Raw genomic sequence first — 15,457 nt, 5'->3', positions numbered from 1 at the left:
CTTTTTTTTTATATTGCCTTTTTTTATACTGCCTTTTTTTATATTGCCTTTTTTTTAATATTGACTTCTTTTTATATTGCCTGTTTTAAATATTAATATTTGAAGTGCCTGTCCAACATCTCACTGAGCAGAAGACTCTGTTTTCTTTAGAAAGCAAAATCTGAGGACCTGAAAAATCTGGAGTTTATATTCAATTTTAAATCCCCAAAAATCGTTGCAGGACCAATCCCACTCTGGCAGGATTGGGGGAATCCACAGAATTCCAGAAATTTGGGTTGGGAAGAACCTTCAGGCTCATCCCATTGCCATGGGCAGGTTCTTATGGGCACTGTCCATAAAAATCACAGATGGGAGCACCCAGAGCTCGGTGTCAACTTTATGTGGCAGCAAATAAATGTAATTTTGGGGATGGGTGGATTGTTGAGGTTGGGGTTCCATCAAGAGGAGGGAGGGCTGGGATGAAATTCGGGTGATAATTTTGGATGCTCTGTGCTCCTCGTGGCACTGCCCATTAATCCCTGGAGGGGAGAGAGGTGGGTTCACTGAGAAAATCTCACCAGGAAAAAAAACCAAAATGGATTTCCAGAGAGTTCTTTCCAGACTAAAACCTTCAGCTGGGGTTCAGGCAGGGAATAAATGCCATTTATTGTGCTGTGCCCTCGGAGGGGGAGCTGGGATCTGGGATTGAGTCCTGGGGAGAGAACATTTCCAGCAGCACAGGGCTGGGTGGGATCTGGGAATCAGGAATTGTTCCCTGGCAGGGGCTGGATGGATTCCCAGATTTTCTGTGGCTGCCCTGGATCCCTGGAATGTTCAGCTCCAGGCTGGAGCAGCTGGGACAGTGGGAGGTGACCCTGCCATGGCAGGGGTGGGACAAAATTATCTTTAATTTTCAAATTAAATGATTTCAAATGATTTCAAATGATTTCAAATTAATTTAAAGAAGCCAAACTGGGCTGAGGCAGAGTTTTATAATCCATGGGCACTTTATTTGGAATCTGGCAGGAATTTTGCCTTTCTGTTTTTCCATAGAGACAAAAATTTCCCGTTTAGCTCAAAGCTCCACCCGAGCCTTGTGATCCCACACACCCAGAGCTGCTGGAATTCCTTGGGTTCCCTGGAGCATCCCTGTGCTGGAAATCTCCCCAGTGCTGGATCAGGCTCAGCCCTGGTGATTTGGGCACTGGGAGGCTCCAGGTGGAGCAGTCAGAGCCCAGCAGGACAAACACAACAAGAATTAACAGGGAATGGCTGCAGGGAGAGCAAAGCCAGGAGTGGCCCTCACCATCAGGGGCTCTCTTTTCCAAGGATTGCCATCCTGATGTCAGGGAAATTCATCCACAAACACCAGAGGTTCATGTCCAGAAAGGAGACTGAGGAATCCTTTTTCATTTATTGGAATAAAGGGAGAGGCCATGGGGCATCCCCTGGGATCCCTCGAATTTTTTGAGGATTCACCTCCCTTTTTATCCCAATTTCCCTCTCTCTTTCCTCATTGCTGAGGTACTTGAGAGGCACAGACTGCCCTAAGATACCTGAAATTCCCCTCTAATGTACAACCCTCCCTTTTCATTTTTAATTCTTACAGAATTCATAGTTTCCCCCATTGCTTCTTTAATCTTCCAATATCCAGTTTCATTTCTCAGCAAACCTACAGTTTATTTGTAAAGGCAAATCTCTTTTCCCATTCATCAATCAGTGCAATCCCTCCCATTGTTTCTTTTACCTCTCAGTGCTGGTTTTATCTCCCAGCAGATCCACAGCTGGTTTATAAAGACAAATCCATCATTCCTCTCACAGACATCTCAGGGGACACTGGCAGGAAAATCTACTCTTAAGCCTCGATATTTTTTCAGTTTTTTTTTTTCTTTTATTCTCTTATTCACATTAATTTGAAGTTTTAAATGCTTTAAACCCACTTTTAAAATGTTTGAACTCACTTTTCAAACAGGTTCTTGTCGGAACTTTAACCCTCAGGTGTTGTAAAGCACCTGAGCTCTGCCTGCAAGAGGTGAGGTTGTTTCCTCATTTTTCAAGACCCTTGATGAGCTACACTGATTAAGCAAAACAAGATAAAAACCAAGGAAAGCTACGAACAAGGAATTGTGGAATGGTTTTGTTGAGAGGGCCTTAAATCCCACCCAGAGCCACCCCTGGCATGGGGACACCTCCCACTGCCCCAGGCTGCTCCAGCCCCAGTGTCCAACCTGGAACTGAACATTCCAGGGATCCAGGGGCAGCCACAGCTGCTCTGGGAATTCTGTGCCAGGGCCTCAGTGCCAGGAAAGGGAATTGACTTTAAATTAACAAAAAATGGGATGTTTGGGATGAAGCTCCTGGATTTGATTTACAGCCCTCATGGGCAGATTGGCACAAAGCTTGTCTAAGATTATCACATTCTTCTCCAAGAAGGCATTTCAGAGAGCTAAAAATGATCCATGGATTTCTGTCAAAATTGGGAAATTGCTGCTGCCAAAAGCTTATTTTTGGGTGTGGGATTGGGAGATGGAGCAAACATTTTTTTTCATCTTTGGATTTTGCAGCATGGCAGGATTTTGTGGTTTGCTTAGAGGCAATGCCCAGAGCAGCTGTGGCTGCCCTGGATCCCTGGAATGTTCAGTTCCAGGTTGGGAGCAATGGGACAGTGGGAGGTGTCCCTGCCATGGCTGGGATGGAAATAGATGATTTTAAATCACCAACCCAAACCATTCTTGATCCTGTGACAATCCCAGTATTGATTTCCTCTCCTCTTGGTGAGATTTCTTTTCATCCCATTTCCATTGAGATAATCCCTGGAATTGGCAATATTATTCCCAAATTCTGATATTGCATCACCAGCAGAACAAAACCAGCTGGAGGAGCTGTGTGTGCCCGTGAAAATTCCCATTTTCCACACAGACAGCACAACTCTGGATTCCCTGAATTCCTGCCCTAACTCAGCACTAGCTTCCACTGTGGATCTCTGCCTGTCAGATGTGCAGCTGGAGGGTGGAATCATGGCATATCATGGAATATCCTGAGTGGGAATAAACCCCAGGGAATCATCCAGTCACAGCCCCCCAAAATCCCAGCCTGGGCATCCCTGGAGCTCTGGGGAGCCTGGGCAGTGCCAGCACCTCTGGGGGAAGAACCTTGCCCTAAAATCCATCCCAAATCCCTCCTGGCCCAGCTCCAGGCAGGATCCTGTCCCAGGGAGCAGAGCTGGGGCTGCAGCTCAGGTGAGCTCTGACCTCAGGCTGCTCCAGCTGAACATTCCAGGAGCAGGAGCACCCAGAGCAGAGGACAGGGGATGATGTGAAGGCTCTGGGCTCAGCTCATTCATTCTTTTCCTCTTTTTTTTAGTTTAGATCTGACCTGTGGAATGGAAGCTGCAATGGCTTTGAGCAACCACACCAACAGCAGCTCAGTGCTGCCCAATTTACTCCACATGTCTGTGGAGCAGAAAAAAGCCCTGAGGTTCAACAACTACAGCAACCCTGCCCTGGAGCTGCAGGAGGAGATCATGGCCTCCTTCTACATCCTCATCATCGTCGGCTTCTTCGGCTTCCTGCTCTTCGTCATGATGCTCAGCAATATTGTCTCCAGCAAGCCTGAGAACTACATGGACTACCTGTACTCAGGGAAGCTGAGCCCAGCCCAGGGCCAGCTGGAGCTGCCAGGACCTGGGAGCAAGGACAGCAGGGACAGCAGGGACAGCAGGGACACCTTCATCATCATCAACAGCTCTGCCCTGCTGGAGCTGCGGCGGCAGGAGAGCAGGAACCAGCCCCGGGCTGAAAATGTGTGAAAATGGTTTTTTGTATTTCGTTTTCCTCCTGTTCAGCCCACCCAGGGATAATTTGCCTTCGTGAAGAGCCGTGCCAGGACGTTCTGTGCCTCTTGTGCAGCTGTGGGGGCTCTGGAGTGGGAGCTGAGCCACTGCAGCTGCTGGCCTGGGTGGGAGCTGGAGGGGAACTGCTCCTCCAGTGTCTTCATGGCTTGGCTCTCAGGAGCAGGGATCACCCTTCCTTTATTCCCTGATTTTTTTGGGAGGTCAGAGCTGCCAGTGTGCCTGTGCCAGCAGGAGCAGCCACTGCAGCCCCCGTGTCCAGCCTGAAGTGATGGGAAAGGGTGGATGGTCTGTGTCCAGCCATCCCACAGGATGAAGGTTGTTCCAAGGATCTGCAGGAGGCACATGCTGGACTGGGACTTGTTCTGGACAGTGGTCCTGCATTTTTCAGCAGTTCTTCCACACTTGGCTGCCCTGAACCAGGAACATGAGGAGGGCCAGGACATCCCAATCCCAAGGGCTTGGAGACAGGACAATGGGGAATGGCTCCCCACTGCCAGAGGGCAGGGCTGGGTGGGATTTTTGGGCAGGAATTGTTCCCTAGGAGGGTAGGAAGGGGCTGGGATGGATTCCCAGAGCAGCTGTGGCTGCCCCTGGATCCCTGGAATGTTCAGTTCCAGGTTGGACACTGGAGCTGGAACAGCCTGGGACAGTGGGAGGTGTCCCTGCCATGGCTGGGGTGGAACAAGGTTAATGGGATGGGATTTAAGGTCCTTCAATCCAACCCATTCCATGCCCCTGATGTCCCCCCAGAGCCCCCCTGGGCATCTCAGGGCTGACCATTCTCAGCTGGAGCCCTTGGGGATGTGACCCCGCTGTGCCAACAACCCCAAACAATTCCTTCAGGGTTTAGTGCCCCCCTCTCCTCATGGAGAATCCCACAGAGCTGCTGCTGCTTCCCCAGGCTGCTTACAGGAACCAGGCTGCAGCTTTGGGGTGCTGCAGCTTTGGGGTGTTGGAGTTTTGGGGTGCTGCAGCTTTGGGGTGTTGCAGCTTTGGGGTGTTGGAGCTTTGGGGTGCTGCAGCTTTGGGGTGCTGCAGCTTTGGGGTGTTGGAGTTTTGGGGTGCTGCAGCTTTGGGGTGTTGCAGCTTTGGGGTGTTGGAGCTTTGGGGTGCTGCAGCTTTGGGGTGCTGCAGCTTTGGGCTGCTGCAGTTTTGGGGTGCTGCAGTTTTGGGGTGTTGCAGTTTTGAGGTGCTGCAGCTTTGGGGTGTTGCAGTTTTGGGGTGTTGGAGCTTTGGGGTGTTGCAGTTTTGAGGTGCTGCAGTTTTGGGGTGTTGCAGTTTTGGGCTGCTGCAGTTTTGGGTTGCTGCAGCTTCGGGGTGTTGCAGCTTCGGGGTGTTGGAGTTTTGGGGTGTTGGAGTTTTGGGGTGCTGCAGTTTTGGGCTGCTGCAGCTTTGGGGTGCTGCAGCTTTGGGGTGCTGCAGCTTTGGGGTGTTGCAGCTTTGGGGTGTTGCAGTTTTGAGGTGTTGCAGCTTTGGGGTGTTGCAGCTTTGGGGTGCTGCAGCTTCGGGGTGCTGCAGCTTCGGGGTGCTGCAGTTTTGAGGTGTTGCAGTTTTGGGGTGCTGCAGCTTTGGGCTGTTTTCTGCAGGTCCCCACGGGCTCAGCACTGCTCTGCCTGTGCCCTGCACACTCCTGGAACCCAGGGTGGCAGGTGTGGAGAGGCAAATGCTGGCTGAGGGCTCCAGCTTGCTGCTCTTGGTCCCAGAATTCACTGGCAAAAGCTCTGGAGTCTGCAAACCCAAATGGTTGGAGACCAGTGGGGCAGATACTGTGAGAACCTTGAGGCATTTGGTTATAGGAGTAAAAATCCTATAAAATCCTATAAAATCCTATAAAATCCTATAAAATTGTGAGTCTGAATGTTGGGGGGTTCCTCTCAGCCTCCTTTATGTCCCTTTGTGTGTTGGTCATTGTTAGAGACAGGAAAAGAATTCCCAACAATTTTATAGGAAGCATTATTTCCCAACTCTCCTTCCACAGGTTTTTACTGTCTGGAACTGGAATTTTGCTGCTGTGATGTTTTTCTCTCCCTGGTTTGCCTGATAAAGTTTTTCTGCCATGATAAAGTGTTACTATTATGGGATTCTGCCACTGTTTGGGCCAATCCAGCTGCCTGGAACTGATTTATTCCATGTGGGCCACATCCTTAGAGGGAGTTTTCAGAGCCTGATCTCCTCAGAGCTGTTCCAAGGCTGCTGCTTCCAGCTGATATCCGAGCTGAAATCCAAACCACTCTCTTGGCTTTCCACACTTGTCCTTGGAATTCCAGAGTTTCAGCTTTCCAGCAGAGACCTCTCCTTTTTTGGACAGGTGCATTTCCCCAGCCTCTGGCTCCAGCAGAGGCCAGTTAGGGATTGGAGTTGGTTTTGGATCCTGTTCCTGTGGCTTCCCTGTGGTGTCTGCCCTGTTGAAGCCAGGATTTGCAATCCCAGCTCCTGGCAGCCCCATTCCCATTGCTGCTGGAACATGGCTGATATTTAAAGGTAGAAACAACATTTGCAGCTTCCAGGTTTGTTCCTTCTCCCCAGTGGGGCTGTTTTCCAAAAGGGGACAGGTGGCACCATCCAAATTTGGATCCAGGTTCTGCTGTGATCCAGTTTTCTCACCAAGAGGAGATTCCAGCCTGACTTCCAGCAGCTCTGAGGATTCCTGCTCTGCACAGCCAGCTTCTCCCTTTTTTCATGCAAGAGCATCAGGAAGCAGAGTGGGTGATCTCTCACTCCATAGAGAGATCCAGGTTTGGAGGTGCCTCATTCCATGCACAGATCCAGGTTTGGAGGTGCCTCATTCCATGCACAGATCCAGGTTTGGAGGTGTCTCATTCCATGGGCAGATCCAGGTTTGGAGGTGCCTCATTCCATGGGCAGATCCAGGTTTGGAGGTGTCTCATTCCATGCACAGATCCAGGTTTGGAGGTGCCTCATTCCATGCGCAGATCCAGGTTTGGAGGTGCCTCATTCCATGGGCAGGTCCAGGTTTGGAGGTGCCTCATTCCATGGGCAGATCCAGGTTTGGAGGTGTCTCATTCCATGGGCAGATCCAGGTTTGGAGGTGTCTCATTCCATGGGCAGATCCAGGTTTGGAGGTGCCCCATTCCATGGGCAGATCCAGGTTTCAGCTTCCATCACCCACCCCAAATTTTGGGCAGGGTTTCACCTCCTGCTCCAGTGGCTGCTGTGCCAAGCAAGTGCCAGGCTGGGATTTGAATTCCACAGGGAAGGACAAAACCAGATTCCTGCTGAGGCGAGGCAGAGCTGTGCCATTCCCCTGGGACTGAGCCCATTCCTGCTCACCAGCTCCAGCTGGCTCAGCTGACTCCTTCCCTCTGCACTGGGGGCTCCACACCCCAAAAACAGAGGGGGGAAAATCAAATTCTGACCACTCAGGCTCTGCTGGCTTTGTCCCCTTCCCGACCCTCTGTCCCAGCCCCTTGCAGCTTCTCCTGCTGATTTTCCCTCCTCACCAGGGAGATGCATCTGTGCCTGCACCACTGACAAAAGCTCCAAATAAATAGTGCTAAATAAAAGTCCTAAATAGTGCTGACCACAGGGATTGTTCTGAGCAAGGAGTGTTCAGTATTTCCACCTGCAGTCATGCTGGGATGAGGGGAGTGTGATAAACTCAGCCTTGGCTGAGAATTCCTAATGCTGAACCCCAAATCCAGCAGGTTTCACAAAGTCTCTCCCTGGTTTAGCAGAAAGCACCAGCTCTTCTACTGACTCTATTCTGAGGAGTATAACGCTCTTAATGTAATTATTCTCTTAATTTATTTTCTAAATTTCCCACCTTTTTCTGTTTCCATCCTGAGGCCATCTTTGATTTGGACAAGTTTTCCTCTCTTGGTTCCAGCACAGCTAAAATTACTCACTTTTGGAAAGTATTTTTGGCACCAGAAATACAAATTTGGTGTGGGACTTTAGCTCATGCTCAGGAATTCATCAGCCAGCAGGAGGGAAAAGAGATTATTTAAACTGGAGATGGTATTGGTTAGAAAAAGAATCCTAATCTTTGTCACTTTGTGTAAGACTGGGAGAGAACCAAATTCCCTGTGGAGAGCTGGTTTTGGGAAAAAAAAATTAAACCTACAAAACGTTTAATTTAGATAAAAATAAAATCTTAAATTTCAAACTTAATTTTAGCTGTAATATAATATGGTAGTAAAAAAAAAAATCCTGCTGTCACTGTGTATTTCATTGTGTTCTGTATTTCATGATGTTTTCAGTTGGCATTTTAAAATAAAGGGTTTGTAATGAGTTTTTTTCAGCTTGAATGGTGACTGGGAAGGTAATGACATAATGACCTGAAGTGGGTAATTAGGATGTAAGTGATAATTGCCACCCTAATTGCTCCATGAACAGGGACTCTGTTCAGGGCTGAGTGATGAATTTGGTGCTTAGGTTGGTTTTTATAGGACGTTTTTTATAGGATTTTATAATCCTGTTTTTGTAGGATTTTAGAATCCTCTGCTCAGTGATTTCCAGATCACAGAGTGGGATCTCCTGAGCTGGAAAAATCCCCCAGCCCAGACCCCCAAAATCCCAGCCTGGCATCCCTGGCAGGGCTGCCCTGGACCCCAGGACCCCTCTGGATGCTCCCACAGCTCCTCCCTCCCTGCTGTCCTCCTGCTGTCCTCTCACAGCCAGCAGGGAGCTGAAAGCAGGAGTGACAAAGTGACAGAAGTGACAAAGTGACAGAAGTGACAGAGCCTTTTTGTGCCAGTCTCAACAATTCCCTGACTGGTGCAGTGCCAGGTTCTGCCCTTTTCTGACCCAGACATGGGGCAACTGAGAGGTGTTTTAAAAAACTTTTATTCCATTTTCAGTCTCATATGAAGGGTGAGACAATACAGATGTTATAATTTATGTTATCAAAATCAGAAGCCAATTATTTCCTAATTACAACTCATTATAAGCATTTCTTGGCCTATCAGCTTTTGTCACATCACTGTAAAATGCCTTAAAGCCCCTCATCTAAAATCACCCCTCATGGCTTCTGTTACTATAATATTACTATTAATATTCTATTAATGCATCTTTCACAGTTCTGTTTCTCCAAAATATCAGTTTTATTTAAAATGCCATCCTTTGAAACTTTTTTCCTTCTCCATTTCTCTCTCAGCAACATCTGTCCAATTCCATGGCATTTCTTATCTCCAACTTTGCATCCAGATGTGTGTCAGCCTTCTGCCAGGCCCTAAAACCTCTCTGCAAATCCAGTTCCCACAGTGCAGGATGAAGTAAATAAATTAAATAATGAAACAAGGAAACAACCAGGTCAGGGAGGGCTCCTGCCCTTCTGCCCACCTTCAAATCAGGGAACAGAGAACAGGATTTGCACTTCCAGTGGGTGCCAAGGGCCCCAAAAGAATTAGGGGATAATTAATTCCCTCCAGGATTTTCTTCTCACACTTCACATCCAGCTCTTGAATATGAAGTTCATGAATGACTTTTCTGGGGGACCTCATCAGGTCTTTCAATGTGCTCTTTGCAAGATCAATAATTCCAGCAGAATTATCCCTGCCAGGTCCTGGTGTCCTTTATTAAGGATAAAAGCACATATTAAATTAAAAGGACACTAATAAAAGAGAGAATTTGAAATCAAAATGTTTCATTTCAGGTGTATCCCATGACCAAGTGTATCTGTGCTCTGCTTGGATCAGGGAGAGATAATTAACACAAAAATCCAATTTCACCACCCTGGTGACAAATTGCTGGTATGGGAGTCATGAGACTCGGCCTTGGATGTAAATTCCCCAAATTTCAACAAAGAGAGGGCTGGAAAATGAATTCCATAGATCCAGCCTGGCTTGGACTCCTGAGCAGGGAATTGAATAAAGCTGAAAAATTCCAAGTGACTTTCCCACTGCAGACACATTCCAATCTGATGAAAACTGGAAATTCCAATTTTCCCCCTAAATCCTGGTGCCACCAAGCACTTCACTTGCAGCAGTGTGCAGGGAACTTCTCAGGGCAGCCAGGAGAAATCTCCCTGAAGGGGAATTCCCAGCAATTAGTGGTTGGTTCAGGCTTTGAGGCACCAATCACTCTCTCAGGATAAAATCTGGCACCTCAGCATGGCAGATTTTCCTTCCCTCTGCCATTAATGAGTGAAATTCCATGATTTCCCATGCTGAGTGATGTAAAGGAGTATTTCTAACAGTTTTTCCAAGTTCATTGAACATTTTTTTCTTTTTTTTTTTTTTTTTTTGAAGTGTCCCAATTTACATTGTGGTGCTCATTACTGTTTCTTGTGGATTTCTGAGAGAATCAAAACCATAAAACCACAAAAGACAGAAGATGTGATTCACTAGAGACAAACCTGTGCTGTGTTCCCCTGTGCAGGGAAACCATTGGAAGGGGAATTTTTGTGGGAGACAGAAATCTAAACCAAGGGAGTCTCATCTGCCTTCAGAAGAATCCACAGATTTAATGTTCCAGAGCTGGGAGGTGAATAGGAAAAGAAAAATTTCACACTTCAGATTCCTCAGCAAAAGCATCTGCTCGTTTTTGGCCATCAGGGAGCAGCAGGGAATGGGAAATGGAGGAAAGGGAGAGACTGGAGAGGGGCAGGGATGGTTTTATTGCCCTGCTGTCTTAACCCTGCACAGAACTCCACAGTGTCTTGAAGCAGCAATTGCTCCACTCAGCATCCCAGAAGAATCAAGGTGGGAAGAACCTCCAGCATCACCCAAGCCTGTCCCCAAGGGCCACATCCAGCCTGTCCTGAGCACTCCCCCAGACAGTGACTGCAAACCTCCCTGGGCAGCTCATCCCAATCCTGACCACTCTGCCAGGGACATTTTCTTTCCCAATCTGCACCCTGAGCCTGCCCTGGTGCCATTTGAGGCCATTTCCTCTCCTCCTTTCCCTGCCCTGCTGTCACTGAGGTTCCCCTGAGCCTCCTTCTCTCCAGGCTGAGCCCTTCCCAGCTGTGCTGGTGGAAGCAGAATGAGGAAGGGAATGGTGGCAGTGCCTCTGTCCCCAGGCACAGCAGGGATTGCACAGCCCTGGGCTGCTGTTGGGACACACTCTGCTCACCCATGGCCCAGTCCCTGCCCTGCCCTGCCCTGCTGGCACCTCTGGGGACAAGGAGCAGCTCCAGCCAGGCCAGCCCTGGGCTCACAGCAAGGAGACCAAGCCCAGGTCTGAAGGGCTCCCAGTCCAGCCCCTGCTGCCTCCCTGGGATGTGGCTCTGGGCAGTTCCCACCCTGACACAGCAGAGTCCATGGGACCAGGAATGGGATCAGAGGGTCATGGATTCATGGGATGGTTTGGGTTGGAAGGATCCTAAAACTCTTCTTGTTCCATCCCCCTCCCAGGTGCTCCAGCCCCAGAGTCCAACCTGGCCTTGGGCACTGCCAGGATCCAGGGGCAGCCACAGCTTTTTGGGAATTGCATTCCAGGACCTCCCCACCCTGCCAGGGAACAATTCCTGATTCCCAATATCCCACCCAGCCCTGCCCTCTGGCAGTGGGAGCCATTCCCTGTGTGCTGTCCCTCCATCCCTGTGTCTGTCCCTCCATTCCTGTGTCTGTCCCTCCATCCCTGTGTCTGTCCCTCCATTCCCTGTGTCCTGTCCCTCCATTCCCTGTGTCTGTCCCTCCATTCCCTGTGTCTGTCCCTCCATTCCCTGTGTCCTGTCCCTCCCCAGCTCTCCTGGAGCCCCTTTAGCTCCTGGAAGGCTCTAAAATCTCCCCAGAACTTTCTCTCCTCCAGGCTGGACAACTCAAATCTCCTGCTTCCCATCCATTTAGCACCAAGAATTTTCCCAATGAAGCAATTTGTGTCACAGAATTGTCTTTCCTGGTTTTTATTCTTTGGGAAGATGAGGGGAGCCCCCATGAAGGATTTCAGGGAAACAAGCATTAGGAAAGAGGAAGTTTTTGCTGCCAGTTTCCCAGAAAACAAAGGAAAAAAAGAGAACAATCTCCTTTTCCTGGAAAAAAACTGGGAAAATTTTGTCAAATCCCTTCCCATTTCCCTCTGGGATGTTGAGGCCTGGCAAAACTTTTCTCCCCAATCCCTTTTAATGAGCATGGAAAGCTGTGGGCAGGAGAAAGAGCTGAGTCTGAAATCCAAGGAACTTTGGGATTTGACAGAAAGCCCTCCAGGATGAGCCCTTGCCTTTGCTCCACTCCCCCTTTGCTGCTGTGTAGGATAATTACAGCCCATGTTTTCCACAAAACCCTGTAACCCTTCGTGGGGATGAAAAATATTGTGGCTCATGCAGCTGTGACTCAAGTGGTAATTTGGGATGACAAGCAATTCCTTGAACATCTGACTCAGGCTAATGGGAGGATGTTACCCAACAGCAGCACCTTAGTCAAGAGCCCTTGAAACAACATCCCAGCTCCCCAGCAGGGTTTGAAATCCCAATTATTTTATTGGGTTTGCCAGCAGGAGCCCTTGGAGGGAGGCTCAGGGCACTTGAACTTTGGAGAGCAAAGCCAAGCTGTGGTCCCACTCAGGAATCTCTGTGTGTGTGTGGATTTTCTCTAAAATGGGGGGAAAAAATAATTAAAGGATCTTTGCATAAGGACAAGAGGCAGAAGCTGTCACAGATGTCCCTCTGCTCGAGCTGGAATGCAAATCACTTGAATTTCCATCATGTCTCATTAATGACTCCTAAGTGCTTTTCCAAGCCTCATCTTCATAGGAAAAAACCCACAAACATTTATTTTCCCTCCAGCTCTTGGAGCAGGTCTGTAATGGGTGACCCAACACATTTTTAGATGGGAACATTTTTCCCCATTTTCAAGCCCTCAGTCCTGACAGCTTTTCTGCAAAAGCACTTGAGGCCATAATTAATTCAGAGGTGATTTTGGTGGGGCTGGATGATCCTGGAGGTCCCTCCCAAGCTGGAGGAGTTGGGATTTTGGGATAAAAGCTTTTCTGAGTGAGCAGGCAAAGTGAGAAGTGGGAGAAGGGTGGCCAGGAATGGAAAACCAGGAGACATCACTCACAGCTCTGTGAAGTTATTCCTTGGAATTTCTTCCTGCAGGGCCCAGGTGGGACAGGAGCAGGGAATACACTAATGATTGTCTGGGTGAGAAAAGCAGAAGAACAGAGCTGGTTTAGAGCCCAAACACAAAGCCCAGACTCATTTCTTTGACTCAAACTCCACTGTCAGGAGCTGCCATTTGTTGGTGCTTGGCTCTGAGCCTCCCCTCATCATCCAGGCTGGGAAATGAGCTGAGTTTGGGCCAGAGAAATGAGTCAGAGCAGATAAAAAGAGCTGGAGGGCTGCAAAAGGGCCACACCACTGGAAGCTGAGGCACTGGGGAGCAAAGCCAAGCAGCAGGAGGAAGTCCAGGAAGAAAAAAAGAATAAAAAAGGATAACCAAAAAGGAGAGTCACCCATCTGTGTTCCATGGGATCAACAGGAAGCAGCCACATCCATCTTCCATGTGACAGCCACATCCCAGCCCTGGGCCAGCCTGGGACAGATGGACATCTCCAGCAGGAATCCAGATGGAAATGCACATGGATAAAATCCTCACCACTCATTTGTGCCCAAACAAAGTTTCCCTCTGCAGGGCACACAAGGAGCCCATTGCCATGGGGTAACTGCCAGGAATTGCTGTTACCAGCTGGGATTGTCCCAAACTGCCCCACAGGTCAGCCAGGCCAGGCCAGGTCCAGCTGAGCCCAGCCACGCTGGAACTGCTCCAGCAGCCAAGACAAAGCAGCTCCAAAGCCAAACTGGGGAGTGACTGGGGCTGTGCCACAGCCAAAAAATGGCCCTTGGGTCAAATCCAGGGAGAAAACATCAAGGCAGGTGTTGGAAATTTCACCTGAGCTGTCTCCACACACTCATGGGTGGGACATTGGGCTGTTTCCCACGTGGAGCTGCAGTGGAAGAGCCAAAACTCATGGAGAGAGTCCAGAGGGTGGGGAAGGGTCCACACAAGGAGCACCTGAGGGACCTTGGAATGTTCAGCCTGAGACCCAAGAGGGGCTGCAGCTCATCCCAAGGGCTCTGACAGGGACAGCAGCCAGCTGGAGCTGGGCCAGGAGGGATTTGGGATGGATTTTAGGGCAAGGTTCTTCCCCCAGAGGTGCTGGCACTGCCCAGGCTCCCCAGAGCTGCAGGAGCTCCAGGGATGCCCAGGCTGGGATTTTGGGGGGCTGTGACTGGATGATCCCTGGGGTTTATTCCCACTTAGGATATTCCATGTGAGGTCTATCAGCTCCCCACCAGCTTGAAGGCTGATGTCAATAACAGTTAACGATTATTAACTAATTAACTATGTCATATGTGCTGTAATTAGAGGACAACAAGTCACTGCATCCTGAGGCAATCCTGGAGCTGGGATCCCAGGGAATGATGAAGGATTCTCCCCCACACAGAAGGTTTGCAGGGCAGGAAAAAGCAGCTGGAATTGCTGCTCCCCAAGAGGAAAAGCAGGGAAGGAAATCTGGGATCACTGGGATGAGCTCAGGGAGCTCTGCCTCCCTCCAGCCCCAGCCTGGGGGATTCTGGCACAAGTCTCAGGCTAAAAGCTTCAGTGGTACTAAAATTAAGCTGAGCTCATCTTAGCTAAAGTCTAATGACAAAAGTGTCCTGCTGAAGGCTCATTTTTCATTTTAAGGACCTCAGAGCAGGACCTGAGCTCCCTATTCCAGCCACTGGGAGAGTTTCATTTGTTTCCCTCAGAACCCCAGCAGCTCCTTTCCTGATCACTGCACAAGGATTGTAGCTTTGATTTAATCCACACAGCCTGCATTCTGTGAAAAAGAGCCCCAAAGGTGCAAACAATGGAAATGTAGAAGCCAGTTTTTAATTTTAAGCCTTTTATTTTGTGTCTTCAACACTTGGCACTGGTGGCAGTGACAATATCAGAAATGCAGCAAGGGAGGTACAGCCTGAACTCTGCTTTGGAAAAGAGGAATTTTATGGAATGGGGGAGGAGGAGAGATCCAGAGTTCTGCAGGCAGCACAGTGACCTGGCTCATTTTTTGGGATAGGAATATTTCCAAGGGGTTCCTGTGCAGATCCTCTGGTGTTGAAGCTGTTGATGTGGCACTTGGGGACAGGGTTTGGTGCTGCTGGGGTGGCACTGGGTGACCCTGAAGGGCTCTTCCCACCTTGATGTTTCTGGGATGCACCAAGCATCTCAAGGCCCTCTATCCTTGCTGCCTCCTCTTCCTCAGAAATTAAACTGAATTGAATTTTTTTTTTTTTCTTTTTTAAACTTGTTTTTAACCATAAAACCTTTCTGTGCCCAAGGAAGGCCTGGAGGTGTCACTCAGAGCTCTGGGCTGGGACAAGATGGGCATGGGGCACAGCTGGGACTGCCTGGGCTGGGAGGGCTTTCCCAGCCTCAGGAATTCTGGAATTCTGGGATTCTTGCAGAATTTGAGGTCCCCAGCTGGTTTCTGAAGGAGAAACTGCAGCAAAGCTGAGCTGCTGTCTCCCCCCAGTGTCAGCAGGTTTTTCCTGTTCCAGTTGTGGCACACAAAGGTAAAATCACCTGGAAGCTGTGACAGCTCAAACTGGAAAATCAGGGACAGGAACTGGCTCAGTTTGGGAAGGGACAGGGCTGGACAAGATCCATTATTATCCTGGAAATTATGGGATATCCCCCATCCTGGCTCTGATGCTATGCTGAAATTTAGGAATGTCCT

At 49.1% G+C, this 15,457-nt stretch overlaps 1 protein-coding gene across 5 annotated transcripts in view; it reads right to left on the bottom strand.

The window, feature by feature from the left end:
- SMIM11 (small integral membrane protein 11) overlaps positions 1-15,457 on the bottom strand; it is a 36,385-nt gene that overhangs the window by 10,394 nt on the left and 10,534 nt on the right. Inside the window, exon 5 of one of the 5 annotated variants that reach the window (XM_056484885.1) lies at positions 9,648-9,818. The exons of 3 other annotated variants lie outside the window; for them this stretch is intronic. The gene's annotated coding sequence lies outside the window, so the exon portion shown is untranslated. Of the gene's footprint in view, positions 1-9,647; positions 9,819-12,658; positions 12,872-15,457 lie in introns of those variants that run through there. One more of the 5 variants, XM_056484864.1, reaches the window with a different exon arrangement.

This window comes from Oenanthe melanoleuca, chromosome 1, assembly GCF_029582105.1.
Source record: "Oenanthe melanoleuca isolate GR-GAL-2019-014 chromosome 1, OMel1.0, whole genome shotgun sequence".
In the NCBI taxonomy this organism is placed as follows: domain Eukaryota; kingdom Metazoa; phylum Chordata; class Aves; order Passeriformes; family Muscicapidae; genus Oenanthe; species Oenanthe melanoleuca.
This window is presented reverse-complemented; position numbering and strand designations above follow the sequence as displayed.